General features: G+C 46.6%; 1 long non-coding RNA gene across 1 annotated transcript; it reads right to left on the bottom strand.

Moving 5' to 3' along the window:
• Nucleotides 1-8,280: 8,280 nt before the first annotated feature.
• On the bottom strand, nt 8,281-13,675 carry LOC139272755 (uncharacterized). Its single transcript, XR_011594956.1, has 3 exons — nt 13,652-13,675; nt 13,414-13,497; nt 8,281-8,412 (listed from the first exon to the last, which is right to left on the bottom strand). It is a non-coding gene; the product is annotated as an uncharacterized lncRNA (long non-coding RNA).
• Between the last annotated feature and the right edge of the window lie 4,608 nt (nt 13,676-18,283).

Raw genomic sequence — 18,283 nt, 5'->3', positions numbered from 1 at the left:
TTTAGGGGTCGCATGATACGTGAGATCGTAGGATACGCGAGTATATACGGTACATATACCCGCCGTTCCCCCATATCTCTCAATACCTTTAGTTAATAAAAAATCTATCAATCTCAGATTTCAAATTAACAATTGATCCAGCATCAATTGCCATTTGTGGAAAAGAGTTCCAAACTTCTCCCACCCTTTGTGTGTCGAAGTGTTTCCTAATTGCACTCTTGAAAGGCCTGGCTCTAATTTTTAGACTGTGCCCCCTCATCCTAGACTTACCGACCAGCTGAAATAGTGTCTCTCTATCTACCCTATCTGTTCCCATTAATATCCTGAAAACTCTGATCAGATCACGCCTGAACCTTCTAAATTCCAGGGAATACAATTCTAATTTGTCCAATCTCTCCTCATAATTTAACCCTTGGAGTCCGGGTATCATTCTGCATTCCCTCCAAGGCCAATATATCCTCCCGAAGGTGTGGTGCCCAGAACTGCTCACAGTGCTCCAGGTGCGGGCTAACCAGGGCTTTGTACAGCTGCAGCATAACTTCTACCCCCTTGTATTGTAGTCCTCTGGATATAAAGGCCAGCATTCCATTAGCCTTTTTGATTATTTTCTTGTACTTGTCCATGACACTTTAATGATCTATGTACCTGGACCCCCCAGGTCTCTTTGGACCTCCACTGTTTCTAGCTTTTCACCATTTAGAAAGGATTCCATTCGATCCTTTCTTGGTCAAATGGTCTTGGTTTTGCTGCGATTTTACTGGAGAATGTTGCAGCAGGCAGCTGGAGAGTGCGGCAACAGCCTGGAGGTCAATGGATGGGTGAGTGTCATACATGTGACTCCATGTTTCCAGACACTGTCACAGAGGGGAGGCATGTAGATAGTGAAGGTTCTAATGATGGAACCCAGGGGAATATTACAGATGACCATTTGGTCGTGGGAGGAGAAGCCATAAAGTCAATGTTACGAGAGATAGGAGAGGAACAGTGGGAGATCAGTCCCATTGAGGTGGATTGCGGAAGAGAGACGCTCCAGAACGATGGAGTGGTCACCGATGTTGAAGGCAAAGGAAGAGTCGAGGAGGATGAGGAGGAACAATAAGCTGTGGTTGCAGTCACACAGGATGGAGAGACTGCATTCCAGAACTTTCAATCTGATATAAATTTCATCATCATAGGCAGTCCCTCAGAATCGAGGAAGACTTGCTTCCGCTCTAAAAATGAGTCCTTAGATGGCTGAACAGTCCAATACAAGAGCCACAGTCCCTGCCACAGCTGGGACAGAAAGTCGTTGAGGGAAGGGGTGGGTGGGACTGGTTTGCCGCACGCTCCTTCCGCTGCCTGCGTTTTGGATTCTGCATGCTCTCGGCGATGAGACTCGAGGTGCTCAGCGCCCTCCCGGATGCACTTCCTTCACTTAGGGCGGTTTGGTCTTTGGCCAGAGACTCCCAGGTGTCAATGGTGATGTTTCACTTTAGCAAGGAGGCTTTGAGGGTGTCCTTGAAATGTTTCCTCTGCCCACCTTTTGGCTCGTTTGCCGTGAAGGAGTTGCGAGTAGAGTGCTTGGTTTGCGAGTCGAGGACACTAACATTGGTGCGTCTGTCCTCCCAGGGGATTTGCAGGTACACCGCACATGAACCTGTACACATTAGCAGTCGCGATGTGAATGATGCAGTACCTAGAAAAGCATAAACTTTGCAAATATTTTAATAGCAATACTCCCTACCCCAATAAAAAAAACTCCTGCGTGACTGTGGCTGAATGAGTTGCTGACAGCTAAACTACCGAGATATCAGACTTCAAAACCTGCCTGTGCCAGCAGCAATTCTGAGTCATGCATTCCGACCGCATTTGTTTCTCCGAACCTGAGCCCTGCCCTTCATCACCTGATTTCTGACACATGATTCTCTTCAATCCTGATTAACAATGTTGCATGCTCCTTGGCCTGAACTGTCTGAAGGTGTACAGGGTGTCTAAGAACACGATCGGCATCCTGCGATGTGATAGGAATGTTAAGCTTGTGAAAGAAAGGGCCTACATTTACATAGCGCCTTTCACAAAGTGCTTCACGTGCAATGAAATGTCTTTTGAAGTGTAGCCCTTGTTGTAATGTGGGGAAATGCAGCAGCCAATTTGTGCACAGCAGGCTCCCACAAAGAGCATTGTGATAAATGATAAGACAATTACTGTTAGTTGGTTGGAAGATAAACATTGGTCAGGACTCAGAGTACTAACCAGATGCATTTTGGAAGGAAGAGTGAGGAGCAGCAATATAAAGTGAATGGTACAATTTTCTCGGGGTGAAGGGACAGAGACCCGTGGCTTTACATGTACAAATCATTGAAGATGGCAGGATAAGTCGATAAGGCTTGGAATCCATAGCTTTATAAATAGAGGCCTGGGCCTCAATATTAACCCCCCCATTGGCAGGCGGGAGGAGGACACCGATTTAAGGTCATTTGCAAAAGAACCAGAAGTGAGATGAGGAAAATTTGTTTTACGCAGCGAGTTGTTACGATCTGGATTGCATGGCCTGATTCAATAGTAACTTTCAAAAATGAATTGGATATATACACTTGAAAATGAAAAATTTGCAGGGCTATGGGGAAAGAGCAGGGAAGTGGGACTTATTGGACAGCTCTTTCAAAGAGCCAGCACAGGTTCGATGGGCCGAATGGCCTCTTTCTGTGTTGTATGATTCTATGAATAGTACCATGGAATTGTCTACACCTGAAATGGAAGAATGGGCTGTGGTTTAAAGTCTCAACAACAATATCGGCATTTATATCGTGACTTTAATGTGGTAAAAGGTCCCAAGGCACTTCACAGGAGTATTATCAAAATCTGACACGAGTCAAATAAGGAGATCATACAGCAGATTGGTCAAAGAGCATCTTAAAGGAGGAAAGACAGGTGGAGAGGTTTAGGGAGGGAGTTCCAGAGCTTAGGTCATAGGCAGCTGAAGGCATGGCCGCCAATGGTGGAGCGATTAAAATCAGGATAGCGCAAGAGGCCGGAATTGGAGGAGTGCAGAAATTTTGAGGGATTGCAGGGCTGGAAAAGATTACAAAGATAGCGATGGGCGAGGCCATGGAGGGGTTTGAAAACAAGGATGAGAGTTTTTAAATCGAGGTGTTGCTTAACTGGAGCCAATATAGTTCAGCGAGCACAGGGGAGATGGGTGAGCGGGACTTGGTGCGAGTTGGGACAAGAACAGCCGAGTTTTGGATGATCCCAAGTTAATGGAAGGTAGAACTAGGGAGGCCGGCCAGGAATGTGTTGGAATAGTCAAGTCTAGAGGTAACAAAGGCATGGATGAGTGTTTGAGCGGCAGATGAGCTGAGGCAAGGGCGGAGATGAACGATGTTACGGAGGTGGAAATGGATGGTCTTAGTGATGGCGCGGATATGAGGTAGGAAGTTCATCTTTGGGTCAAGTTCCACATCAAGACTGCGAACAGCCTGGGTTAGCCTCAGACAGTTGCCTGGGAGAGGGTGCAATCGGTGACAAGGGAACAGTTTGTGGCATTGGACCGAAGACAATAGCTTTGGTCTTCCCAATATTTAATTGGAGGGAATTTCTGCTCAGTGCCGGATGTCGGACAAGCAGTGTGACTGTTGAGAGACAGTGGAGGGGTCGAGAGAGGTGACAGTGAGGTAGAGCTGGGTATCGTCAGCGTAAATGTGGAGACTGGTACTGCGTCATCAGATGATGTCACTGAGGGGCAGCATGTAAATGAGAAACAGGAAGGGGACCAAGGATAGATCTGTGGGGGACACCAGAGGTAGCGGTGTGAGAGTGGGTAGAGAAGCCATTGCAGGTGATTCTATGGTTACGGCTGGAAAGTTAGGAATGGAACCAGGGAAATGCAGTCCCACACAGCTGGATGACAATGGCGAGGTTGTGGAGGAGGATGGTGTGCTCAACCATGTCAAAGGCTGCAGACAGGTTGAGAAGGACGAGTAGGGACAGTTTACCTAAGTTCATCTGAAAGATGGCACTTCTGACAGTGCAGCACCTTCTCAGTAGTCCATTGGAGTGTCAGCCTAGATAATGTGTTTAAATCTCTCGAGTGAGCCTTCGGACTTTGAGGCGAGAGTGGTACCACAAGGCCAAAACTTCCCCTGCCACATCCCCTCTGACACAGGGGACCACGCTCCAACTTAAACAAGGCCCCGGTGATACAGTCCCCACTTATCCTGGCCAGCCGTCTATATCAGGAAAATAGCACTGACCATTTGCCATCTCCATAGGAGTCCATTACAAAGGCATTGCTTCAGCCGTATTCAGCCCACTGCCTATTTCGTAGTATTCAGTACTTACCCGATTGAAGCTCCCCGAAGTCTCCCATTTCTATCTTCCTCCCGCAGCTGATTGAAGTTGCCCAAATATATGAATCCGTCTTTGCCAAGGAACTTCCTTCATTTGAGTAACTGCACAAAGCCTGCAGCTGCCAATCTTCATGGCGAGAACTGGAAAGGAGTTTCCTGCACTTCTCTCAGTACACGTAGTGTGAACAGCTGATTGAAGCTGGCCAAAGTCTTCCTCTGGTAGTTGTTCACAGGGCGAACAGCCGGTGGCCACTTCAGGCAGCTTTATTCAGATGGTTTTATCGCCCACCGTATATATCGCGGGCAAATCGTGTTAGCATAAACGCGATCGCAGTATGCAGTGGGGAATGTACTCCCAAAGCAGGCCTTGCCTGACACAGCTCATTATCATCATAAGCAATCCCTCGGAATCGAGGAAAACTTGTTTCCACTCCTGAAGTGAGTTCTTTGGTGGCTGAACAGTCCAATACGAGAGCCACAGACTCTGTCACAGGTGGGACAGACAGTAGTTGAAGGAAAGGGTGGGTGGGGAGTCTGGTTTACCGCACGCTCCCTCCGCTGCCTGCGCTTGATTTCTACATGCTCTTGGTGACGAGACTCGAGGTGCTCAGCACCCTCTCGGATGCACTTCCTCCACTTCGGGCGGTCTTTGGCCAGGGACTCCTAGGTGTCAGGGGGAATGTTGCACTTTATCAGGGAGGCTTTGAGGGTGTCCTTGTAGCGTTTCCGCTGCCCACCTTTGGCTAGTTTGCCGTGAAGGAGCTCTGCATAGAGCACTTGCTTTGGGAGTCTCGTGTCTGGCATGCGAACAACGTGGCCTGCCCAGTGGAGCTGATCGAGTGTGGTCAGTGCTTCAATGCTGGGGATGTTAGCCTGGACGAGGACACTGATGTTGGTGCACTTGTTCTCCCAGGGGATTTGCAGGATCTTGCGGAGACATCGTTGGTGATATATGTCTAGCAACTTGAGGTGTCTGCTGTATAGTGCAGTGCACTGGAAGGCCTGCTGATTTTCAGGTGTGCTGTTATGGGACTATCAAGTAATATTCATGCCTTCATCGTTCTGCTCTTTTGTGTTGGCCTCCCCCCCAATTATATTTAGTGTTTGAAATGGAGTTTAGCATGGCTGTCATATTGGGCCCTCTGACACTGTCCTCTTTTATCTGAGGACATCCTGGGCCTGGTCTGACAACAACTGTGTACTTCACAGCTGCACCAATGAACTTTTTGTTTATACTGTTAAACACTGAAAGATTATTATGGCATGTTCGCCAAGATTGGCCGCTGCTCGCTTCTTATTGTTAGCGGAATCTTTTTTGCAAGAATCACATGATACAAAATTACACATTGCTCAATCTTTGTTATTGGGGTTGTTGATTAGTGAAAAAAGCAAGGGTCTCTCAGATTTTTAATGAAAAGAGCAATTCTGGCCAGTAAAGCAATCCTGCTCATACCACGAGCTCCATTAGGAATTCAAATGCAAATAGGAGCTGCCCCTGGGATAAAGGTGGCTTGTTATAACAGAGGTTGTAATCATGGACTGCACTGTACATTTCAGTATTCCAAGGGTTTATAATAGCAAGGCAGCTGTTTAAGTGTGAGGCAATAAATAAAGGCAGTTATTATCGCAATCCTGCTTTAAATATGCAGATCGGGTTCCGATGATGTAATCGGGCTCGACTGCTATTTTAACCAGTGGCCTGAGTGGGGAATCAGCTGTCGCTTGCCTGCCAGGTGAAGCTAGCAGAGGGAGTCAGGGCCGTAATAAGACCAAAGGAGGTAGTTGTTTTACCTTGTTTTACTTCCATGGAACCAGGAGGAGCTGACCTGCTCCTCTCGGCTCCACAAGGAAAGTTTAGGCCTCCCCTGTCCCTAACTTCTCATTTCCAAATACATCATTCTACATGGTCCTCCTCCTCCAGAAAGAAAGACTTGACTTTATATAGCAGCTCCCAAAGTGCTTTACAGCTAGTGAAATATTATTGAAGTGTAGTCACTGTTGCAATGTTGGGAGGACTTTGGTTCCCACCACAAACTCCATTCCTTGACCACCGGTTCCATCCCTAACAACTGTCTGAAGCGGAGCCAGACCATTCCCAACCTTGGTGTTGTGTTTGACCCCGAGATCAGCTTCCGACCAAGTATCCACTCCATTACCAAGACCACTTACTTCTGCCTCAGTAACATCGCCCGACTCGGAACCTGCCTCAGCTCATCTGCTGCTGAAACCCTCATCCATGCCATTGTTACCTCATGACTTGACTATTCCAATACTCTCCCGACCAGCCTCCCATCTTCCACCCTACATAAACTTGAGCTCAAACAAAACTCTCCTGCCCATATCTTAACTCGCAGCAAGACCCGTTCACCCATCATCCTTGTCCTCGCTGACCTACACTGGCTCCCAGTCTGACAACGACTCAGTTTTTAAATCCTCAACACATTTTCAAATCCCTCCATGCAATGCTCCCTGTAATTGTGTTTGGCGCCATGCAGGGCCTTTTAAGGGGTTGCGCGGACCATTCAAAATACTGCACATGCGTGGTTTATCTCACTGAAAAGCCGGCTGCGTGGGGTCCCTGGAGCATTGCCTCTGTGGCCTTGCCCCTACCTATCTCTGTAACCTCCCCCAGCAATAGAAGCCTTCGAGATCGCTGCGCTCCTCCAATTCAGGCACCTTGGGCAACCCCAATTTTCATCGCTTCACCATTAGTGGCTGTGCTTTCAGCTGCTTTGGCCCGAAGCTCTGGTATGCCCTCCCAAAACCTCTGCGCCTCTCACTCATCCTTTAAGGTGTTCCATAAAACTTACCCCATTGACCAAGCTTTTGGTCATCTGTCCTGAAATCTCCTCTGCAGCTCGGTGATAAAATATTTTATTGACAACGCTCCTGTGGAGCGCCTTGGGACGTTTTGCTATGTTAAAGGTGCTATATAAATGTAAAGTTGTTGTTTGCCAATTTGCACACAACAAGGTCCCACAAATAGCAATGAGCTAAACGACGAATCTACTTTTGTGATGTTGGTTGAGAGATAAATATTAGTCAGGAAATTCCCCAGCTCTTCTTCAAATAGTGCCACGGGATCGTTTACGTCTACCTGGGAGGACAGACAGGGCCTTAGATTACCGTCTCATCCGAAAGAAAGCAATTGCGATAGTGCAGCGCTCCCTCAGCACTGCACTGCAGTGTCAGCCTGGATTATCTGTTCAAATCCTCGTAGAAAGTAAGATTTGTCCCAATCCAGTTTTGTCCTTCTCAGATACTCAAAACACCTCCCTCAGCTTTTCTGCCATCCCATAACCTTCAGGTTTTGAAACCCCAAGTTTGTCAGCACTTAATCACTACTTCTCAATTTACCTCATCTTTGATTTATTATTCTGAAACTTGATGCTGTCCTGCAGTGTGCGCCTTGGTAATTCATCTTTGTCTCTCCATGAAAAGAAGCAATACACTGCTTTACAGTGTGTGACAATAACACTAAAACAGCGATCACACACACAGTAAGTTGCCTATGGACAAGAATGAGACTGAAAACTGTGCTGCATGTTATAAAATCATAAAATCATATGACACAGAAGGAAACCATTCGGCCCATCGTGCCTGTGCTGTCCCTTTGAAAGAGCTCTCCAATTAGTCCCGCTCCCCTGCTCTTTCCCCATAGCTCTGTAAATTTCTCCTTTTCCAATATATATTTAATATCCATAAGTTATAAGGTTGAACAGGAAAGGTTAGACCTGAGCATTATTTCAAGTTGATCCATTTTTAAAATTTATTCGTTTCTGGGATGTGTGTGTAGCTGCCAAGGCCGGCATTTATTGCCCATCCCTAAAAGCCCCTTGAGAAGGTGGTGGTGAGCCACCTTCTTGAACCGCTGCAGTCCGTGTGGTGAAGGTGCTCCCACAGTGCTGTTAGGGAGGGAGTTCCAGGATTTGACCCAGCGACGATGAAGGAATGGCGATATATTTCCAAGTCAGGATGGTGTGTGACTCGGAGGGGAACTTGCAGGTGGTGGTGTTCCCATGCGCCTGCTGCCCTCGTCCTTCCAGGTGGTAGTGGCCGCGGGTTTGGGAGGTGCTGTCCATGACTGCGGAACAAGGAGACACAGGAACATATTGTTCAATAGATTATCCTCTTTCTGATCTGACACTCCTTTGGAATGACTGTTTGGCAGACAAGTAACAACAACTCGCATTTAGATGGTGCCTTTAATTCATAAAAATGTCCCATCAAGGCGTAATCAGAAAAAATGCACTGAGCCAAAGAAAGAGATATTGGGCCCAACATTGCCCAAGCCGTTTTTTCGGCGTACTGACCTGAAGCGCGGTGACTTTGCGCGCTGGGCGCTTGAAAGGGCGCCAGAAAGAAGGGGCCCCATCCTGGCCGCTCTTCGGAGTCTGCGGAGTCGTGGCGTGAGTGCAGACTGAAGGGGTGGGTGGTGCGAAGCAACAGGCCAGCGCAGAAAACGCTGCCGGCACCTGCGCGCATGCTCACTGAGGTCTGCGTGCATGCTCAGTGAGGGCTGCGCGCATGCTCAGTGAGGGCTGCGCGCATGCTAAGTGAGGGCTGCGCGCATGCTCAGTGAGAGCTGCGCGCACGCTCCTGCCCTCCCAGCGCGTCCTGTGGGCTGTGAGCAGGACCTGATGCTCACAGCCCCTAACTCAGGGAAGGGACACCCCAATTTTCCCAACACCCTATCCTCGGTCGAGTAACCTCCCGCACCGGCCGGCCCGCTGAGTTCCCGGGCGAGGTAGGACTTCAGTTCTATTTTTTATTTAGTGGTTGTGTGTGCTTGAGAATTTTGATTGGGTGGGGGGGAGGGATGAGAGTTTTGATTGGGGGGGAGGAGAGTTTTTGGGGGAGAAAGAGAAAGAGTGTTTTGTATACCAGTATCTCTCTCTCTCTCTCTCTAGCTACCCCACCCCCCCCAACCATGTGACATCGCAGCCAACAGCTTGCATTTCTCCGGTTGGATTTACTTAATTTTTATTAGTATTTTATTGGTTTGAGCTTTTCCTTGCAATGTTTGGTGCTTGGTTGTTGAGACCCTCTCCAGTTCCCTTCCCTCCCCTATCCCCGCCCTAATGTCTACCGAATGTGCGCTGCTTTTTCTTAACTGCCCGCAAGGTTTTTCAGAGCTGGCCACATACATAGAAACATAGAAAATAGGTGCAGGAGTAGGCCATTCGGCCCTTCTAGCCTGCACCGCCATTCAATGAGTTCATGGCTGAACATTCAACTTCAGTACCCCATTCCTGCTTTCTCGCCATACCCCTTGATCCCCCGAGTAGTAAGGACCTCATCTAACTCCTTTTTGAATATATTTAGTGAATTGGCCTCAACAACTTTCTGTGGTAGAGAATTCCACAGGTTCACCACTCTCTGGGTGAAGAAGTTCCTCCGCATCTCGGTCCTAAATGGCTTACCCCTTATCCTTAGATTGTGACCTCTGGTTCTGGACTTCCCCAACATTGGGAACATTCTTCCTGCATCTAACCTGTCTAACCCCGTCAGAATTTTAAATGTTTCTATGAGGTCCGCTCTCATTCTTCTGAACTCCAGTGAATACAAGCCCAGTTGATCCAGTCTTTCTTGATAGGTCAGTCCCGCCATCCCGGGAATCAGTCTGGTGAACCTTCGCTGCACTCCCTCAATAGCAAGAATGTCCTTCCTCAGGTTAGGAGACCAAAACTGTACACAATACTCCAGGTGTGGCCTCACCAATGCCCTGTACAACTGTAGCAACACCTCCCTGCCCCTGTACTCAAATCCCCTCGCTATGAAGGCCAACATGCCATTTGCTTTCTTAACCGCCTGCTGCACCTGCATGCCAACCTTCAATGACTGATGTACCATGACACCCAGGTCTCTTTGCACCTCCCCTTTTCCTAATCTGTCACCATTCAGATAATAGTCTGTCTCTCTGTTTTTACTACCAAAGTGGATAACCTCACATTTATCCACATTATACTTCATCTGCCATGCATTTGCCCACTCACCTAACCTATCCAAGTCACTCTGCAGCCTCACAGCATCCTCCTCGCAGCTCACACTGCCACCCAACTTAGTGTCATCCGCAAATTTGGAGATACTACATTTAATCCCCTCATCTAAATCATTAATGTACAGTGTAAACAGCTGGGGCCCCAGCACAGAACCTTGCGGTACCCCACTAGTCACTGCCTGCCATTCTGAAAAGTATCCATTTACTCCTACTCTTTGCTTCCTGTCTGACAACCAGTTCTCAATCCATGTCAGTACACTACCCCCAATCCCATGTGCTCTAACTTTGCAAATCAATCTCTTGTGTGGGACCTTGTCGAACGCCTTCTGAAAGTCCAAATATACCACATCAACTGGTTCTCCCTTGTCCACTCTACTGGAAACATCCTCAAAAAATTCCAGAAGATTTGTCAAGCATGATTTCCCTTTCACAAATCCATGCTGACTTGGACCTATCATGTCACCTCTTTCCAAATGCACTGCTATGTGGACCTAAGTGGATTTGGAGTACATTTTTGCTGGCCAAAATGACATAAATGGCCAAAATTGCCGTAAGTGTCTGGGAACACCCCCTTTTGGGAAAAAAACTGACCTTAAAAAAATAATCGTACCTAACTGACTTACTCTGGAGCAAATCTTTTGGGGAAAATGGCATTTTTTAACTTACGCCAGAAAAAACAACTTACTCCAAAAAAATTGATGCACGTCATGGCCAAAATTGGGCCCTTTAGGAGGGATGACTAAAAGCTTGATCAAAACCATGGATTTTAAGGAGTGACTATACAGCTACTTCAAAAGTACTTTACTGGCTGTAAAGTGCTTTGGGACAACCTGAGGGCATGAAAGGCGCGATATAAACTAATGGGACTAAAGGTGGACAAGTCCCCTGGACCTGATGGCTTACATCCTAGGGTTTTAAAAGAAGTGGCTGCAGAGATAGTGGATGCATTGGTTGTAATCTACCAAAATTCCCTGGATTCTGGGGAGGTCCCAGCGGATTGGAAAACCGCAAATGTAACGCCCCTATTTAAGAAAGGTGGGAGACAAAAAGCAGGAACCTATAGACCAGTTAGTCTAACATCTGTTGTTGGGAAAATGCTGGAGTCCATTATTAAGGAAGCAGTAGTGGGACATTTGGACAAACATAATGCATTCAAGCAGAGTCAATGTGGTTTTATGAAAGGGAAATCATGTTTGACAAATTTGCTGAAATTCTTTGAGGATGTCACGAACAGGGTGGATAAAGGGGAACCAGTGGATGTGGCTTTGGACTTTGACAAGGTGCCACATAAAAGGTTACTGCACAAGATAAAAGCTCACCGGGTTGGGGGTAATATATTAGCATGGATAGAGGATTGGCTAACTAATAGAAAACAGAGAATCAGGATAAATGGGTCATTTTCCAGTTGGCAAACAATGTCTAGTGGGGTGCCACAGGGATCGGTGCTGGGTCCTCAACTATTTGGAGTCTATATTAATGATTTGGATGAAGGGACCGAGTGTAATGTAGCCAAGTTTGCTGATGATACAAAGATGGGTGGGAAAGCAAATTGTGAGGAGGACACAAAAAATCTGCAAAGGGATATAGACAGGCTAAGTGAGTGGGCAAGAATTTGGCAGATGGAATATAATGTGGGGATCTGTGAGGTTATGCACTTTGGCAGAAATAATAGAAAAGCAAATTATAATATAAATGGAGAAAATTGCAAAGTGCTGCAGTACAGAGGGACCTGGGGGTCCTTGTGCATGAAACACAAAAAGTTAATATGCAGGTACAGTAAGTGATCAAGAAGGCCAATGGAATGTTGGCCTTTATTGCAAGGGGGATGGAGTATAAAAGCAGAGAGTCCTGTTACAACTGTACAGGGTATTGGTGAGGCCACACCTGGAGTACTGTGTACAGTTTTGGTCTCCGTATTTAAGGAAGGATATACTTCCATTGGAGGCTGTTCAGAGAAGGTTCACTCAGTTGATTCTGGAGATGAGGAGATTTGACTTATGAAGATAGGTTGAGTAGGTTGGGCCTAGAAACATTGGAGTTCAGAAGAATGAGAGCTGATCTTATCGAAAGGTATAAATGAGGGGGCTGACAAGGTGGATGCAGAGAGGATGTTTCCACTGATAGGGGAAACTAAAACTAGGGGACATCGTCTCAGGATAAGGGGCCGCCCATTTAAAACTGAGATGAGAAGGAATTTCTTCTCTCAGAGGGTTGTAAATCTGTGGAATTCTCTGCCCCAGAGAGCTGTGGAGGCTGGGCCATTGAATATATTTAAGGTGGAGATAGACAGATTTTTAAGGGAATAAAGGGTTATGGGGAGTGGGCGGGGAAGTGGAGCTGAGTCCATGATCAGATCAGCCGTGATCTTATTAAATGGTGGAGCAGGCTCGAGGGGCCAGGTGGCCTACTCCTGCTCCTATTTCTTATGTCCTTATGTTCTTATAAATGAAAGTTTTTTTCTTACTTTCTTTAAAGGAGGAGAGGGAGGTTGAGAGGCAGAGGGGTTTAGGGAATTGCAGAGCCAAGGCAGCTGAAGACACTGCCGCCAATGATGGGAGGGACCAAGTTTGAGGAACAAAGAGCTCGGTGGTGGGGGTATGAGGGGGTGGTGGGGATTGTAGGGCTAGACGTGGTGACAGAGATCAGGAGGGGCGAGGCCATGGAGGGATTAAACACGAGAATAAGAATTTAAAATTGGAGGTGTTGGAGGACTGAGAGCCTGTGTTGGTCAGTGGGCACGGGAGTGATGTGTGAGCGGGACTTGGTTAGGATACGGGTTGCCGAGCTTTGGATGAGTTGAAGTTTATAGAGGATGAAGGATGGGAGGCTGGCCAGGAGAGCTTTGTGAGAGTCGAGTCTGGAGGTGACAAATGCATGGATGAGAGTTTCAGCAGCAGGTGGACTGTGGCAGGGGAGGAGACGGACGATGTTACCGAGGTCAAAGAGGGATATGGAGTCAGCATCTCTGCTCGGGTTGAATAGGATGCCAAGGATGCAAACAACCGAGTTGAACAATAATCAGCGTGGAGGTACTATAAAAACAACGCAGCAGAGGAACATAGGAACTTAAACAAAGGAACTTACTATCACCAAGACTTGATTTGATTTCCTTCAGTTGTGACAGCGCATTCCTTGTCTGTCTCCACAGATCCACGTCTGTGTTTGCGTCTGTAAGCAAAGGTAATAACAGCCGGAGCTCACTGACGAACATTGTTTGAACTGTTTTCTCGGCATTAAATCTAAAGCGTCTCTGGCCGTGAGAGCTGAAAAATAAAGTAAAGCAAAAAGGGGAATTGATTTTCTCTTCCAAATAGTTATTTACCATTGCACTCTTGTCATTCAGTCAGGAACAGCTGAGTCCTCCATAATGGATTGGTAAAGAGGTGGGAGCGAGAGGGAGGGAGAGTCTGAAGAAAGAAAGAATTTGAAATCCCCACAGTGTTTTATAGCCAATGAAGTACTTTTGGAGTGTGGCAGCCAATTTGCACACAGCAAGCTCCCGCAAAACAGCAATGTGACAATGAGCAGATAATCTGTTTTAGTGATGTTGGTTGGTTGAGGGATAAATATTGGCCAGAACACGGGGGAGTAATACCCTGCTCTTCTTCGAATAATGCCATGGGATCTTTTACACCCACCTGAGTGAGTGGACAGGGCATCATTTTAATATTTGAAAGATAGCGGGATGATGTTAAAGATGAACAGGATTGGTGTGGCCAGGGTGCATGCGGTCCATCCTCTGCAGCACGAGGCTCAGGACATTGCAACTCCAGGGCCTTATCTACACAATCGGACGCATTCTCCCGCCCCAAACCCAGCAGGAAAAGCTACGTGGCCAGTGGGGAAGAGCAGGATTTGGGGTGGCAGGAAGCCTTATCCAACGCTCCCCGGCACGAAGAAAGTGTTTGGAATGGCATTGGAATGGGGAAGGAAACCCGGGGCAGGAGATCCCTGAGGTTTCCTTGTTCTTCTGCTCCTCTCAGAACACAAGGAGACAGATTTAAAAAAAAAATACCTCACCCTCCTTGGCAATATTGGGTCTGCTTCCACATGTTCAAAAACGGGGAGAGGGATAAACCTGGCAACTTCAGGCCAGTCAGCCCAACATTGGTGGCAGGGAAACTTTTAGAGACAATAATATGGGACAAAATTAATTGACAATTGGAAAAAAAAAGTATTGGCTAATAAATAAAAGCCAACACGGATTTGTTAAAGGCAAATTGTGTTTGACCAACTAGATTGAGTTCTTTGAATTAACGATGAGGGCAGTGCGGTTGATGCTGTATATATGGACTTTCAAAAGGCATTTCATAAAGTACCACATAATAGACTTGTTATCAAAATGAAACCCCATGGGATTAAAGGGGCAATGTGGATATAAAGTTGGCTAAGGGACAGACAGCAGAGAGTAGTGGTGAGCGGTTGTTTTTCAGACTGTGGGAAAGTATACAGTGGTATCACCCAGGGATCGGTGTTGGGACCGCTGCTTGTTTTGATATAAATGACCTGGATTTGGGTATACAGGGCATCATTTCAAACTTTGCAGATGACACAAAACTCAGAAAAGTAATAAACAGTGAGGAGGATAGTAACAGACTCCGGGAGGACAAAGACAGGCTGGTGTAATGGGAAGACACGTGGCAGAAGAAATTTAACGCAGAAAAGCCTATTTCTACCACTGTAACTGCGCCCATCTCCACTTCTGCCTTTCCATCTGCTACTGAAATCCTCATCCATGTCCTTGTCCCCTCCAGACTTGACTATTCCAACGCTCCCCTGGCCATGCACCTACTCTTAACCTTCCATAACCTACAGCCTATCCAATACGCTGCTGCCTGTATCCAATCCCACACAAAGTCCTGCTCACCCAATACTCGCTGACCTATAAAGGCTCCTAATCCCCAAATCTCTACAATTAATATTCTCATTCTCATACTTAAATCCCTCTATGGCCCTATTTCTCTACCCTCCTCCATTCCCTACAGTCCCTCTCTCAAAGTCTCAGTTACTCTGTCTCTGGCACCTTGTGCGTTGTTTCTTCCTTTCATAAGAACATAAGAAATAGGAACAGGAGCAGGCCATACGGTCCCTCGAGCCTTCTCCACCATTCAATAAGATCATGGCTGATCCGATCACGGACTCAGCTCCACTTCCCGCCCGCTCCCCATAACCCCTTATCCCCTTATCATTTAAGAAACTGTCTATTTCTGTCTTAAATTTATTCAATGTCCCAGCTTCCACAGCTCTCTGAGGCAGCGAATTCCACAGATTTACAACCCTCTGAGAGAAGAGATTTCTCCTCATCTCAGTTTTAAATGGGTGACCCCTTATTCTAAGATCATGCCCTCTAGTTCTAGTCTCCCCCATCAGTAGAAACATCCTCTCTGCATCCACCTTGTCAAGCCCCCTCATAATCTTACACGTTTCGATAAGATCACCTCTCATTCTTCTGAATTCCAATGAGTAGAGGCCCAACCTCCTCAACCTTTCCTCATAAGTCAATCCCCTCATCCCCGGAATCAACCTAGTGAACTTTCTCTGAACTGCCTCCAAAGCAAGTATATCCTTTCGTAAATATGGAAAGTAAAACTGCACGCAGTATTCCAGGTGTGGCCTCACCAATACCTTATATAGCTGTAGTAAGACTTCCCTGTTTTTATACTCCATCCCCTTTGCTATAAAGGCCAAGATACCATTGGCCTTTTTGATCAATTGCTGTGCCTGTATACTATCCTTTTGTGTTTCATGCACAAGTATCCCCAGGTCCCGCTGTACTGTGGCACTATGCAATATTTCTCCATTTAAATAATAACTTGCTCTTTGATTTTTTTTTCTGCCAAAGTGCATGACCTCACACTTTCCAACATTATACTCCATCTGCCAATTTTTGCACATTCACTTTGGCTGTCTATGTCCTTGTGCAGATTTTTTTGTGTCCTCCTCACACATTGCTTTTCTTCCCATCTTTGTATTGTCAGCAAGCTTGGCTACGTTACACTCAGTCCCTTCTTCCAAGTCGTTAATATAGATTGTAAATAGTTGGGGTCCCAGCACTGTTTCCTGCTGCACCCCACTAGTTACTGGTTGCCAATTGTCTATCCATGCTAATATATTACCCCCAACCCCGTGATCTTTATCTTGTGCAGTAACCTTTTATGTGGCACCTTGTCAAATGCCTTCTGGAAGTCCAAATACACCACATCCACTGGTTCCCCTTTATCCACCCTGTTCGTTACATCCTCTAAGAACTCCAGAAAATTTGTCAAACATGACTTCCACGTCATAAATCCATGCTGACTCTGCCTGACCGAATTTTGCTTTTCCAAATATCCTGTTATTGCTTCTTTAACAATGGACTCCAACATTTTCCCAACCACAGATGTTAGTCTAACTGGTCGATAGTTTCCTGTTTTTTGTCTGCCTCCTTTTTTAAATAGGGGTGTTACATTTGCAGTTTTCCAATCCACTGGGACCAGATTGCTTTGCCCACCATTGCTTGCTGAGCCACCATCTGACCACACCTCATGCCCTACAATTCCCTCCCTGATCGCTCTGCCTCACCTCCTGCTTGCCTCCTTTCAGCTTCTCGTTAAAAACCATCGCTTTAACCAAGCTTTTGTGCATCCCTCCTAATATCTGCTTCCTTGGTTTCCTGTCCATTTTTTCCTTATACCGCGGGATATTTTTCCAAGGCAAAGGTGCTATATAAATACACGGTGCTGTTGTTGCAGTATTATTTAGACTTTACTGACTATTAGTACTTCAAAAGACTATGCCTCCCTCTGTGGAGTATTGGGGAGATACGGGCAATTGCTGGCTGAACTGCAGCCCATTTCTATCAGAGGAACAGCATTATCTATCCAAGTCAATGTCGTCACTGCCTTGAATATCTTCGCAACCGGATCCTTCCAGGCAGAATCAGGTGTCCTTTGCCACAATAGTCAGGTAGCTGCTAACGTTGCATCATGATGGTCACTGGTGCTGTATTCAGAAGGACTGCACAATTCATATCCTTCCCATGGGAGCAGACAAGCAGTGCTATCCAGTTCCACAGACCAGCAGGGTTCCCACAGGTGCAGGGAACAATTGATGGTAGTCATATGGCACTTAAAGCCCCAGATAATAAGGATGGTATGTTGCCTCCCTGGTGCAAGGGTCAAGGATGTCTCGGAGCGGGTGCAGGACATTCTAAAAAGGGAGGGAGATCAGCCAGTTGTCGTGGTGCACATTGGTACCAACGACATTGGTAAAAAAACGGATGAGGTCCTACGAAATGAATTTAAGGAGCTAGGAGCTAAATTAAAAAATAGGACCTCAAAGTAGTAATCACGGGATTGCTACCAGTGCCACATGCTAGTCAGAGTAGGAATCTCAGGATAGCGCAGATGAATACGTGGCTTGAGCAGTGGTGCAGCAGGGAGGGATTCAAATTCCTGGGGCATTAGAACCGGTTCTGGGAGAGGTGGGACCAGTACAAACCGGACGGTCTGCACCTGGGCAGGACCGGAACCAATGTCCTAGGGGGAGTGTTTGCTAGTGCTGTTGGGGAGGAGTTAAACTAATATGGCAGGGGGATGGGAACCAATGCAGGGAGACAGAGGGAAACAAAAAGGAGGCAAAAGCAAAAGACAGAAAGGAGATGAGGAAAAGTGGAGGGCAGAGAAACCCAAGGCAAAGAACAAAAAGGGCCATTGTACAGCAAAATTCTAAAAGGACAAAGGGTGTTAAAAAAACAAGCCTGAAGGCTTTGTGTCTTAATGCAAGGAGTATCCGCAATAAGGTGGATTAATTAACTGTGCAAATAGATGTTAACAAATATGATGTGATTGGGATTACGGAGACGTGGCTCCAGGCTGATCAGGGCTGGGAACTCAGCATCCAGGGGTATTCAACATTCAGGAAGGATAGAATAAAAGGAAAAGGAGGTGGGGTAGCATTGCTGGATAAGGAGGAG

Source organism: Pristiophorus japonicus, chromosome 9, assembly GCF_044704955.1.
Source record: "Pristiophorus japonicus isolate sPriJap1 chromosome 9, sPriJap1.hap1, whole genome shotgun sequence".
NCBI classification, from domain to species: domain Eukaryota; kingdom Metazoa; phylum Chordata; class Chondrichthyes; family Pristiophoridae; genus Pristiophorus; species Pristiophorus japonicus.
The sequence above is the reverse complement of the archived record's forward strand: the minus strand, read 5'-3'. Positions and strand labels throughout refer to the sequence as shown.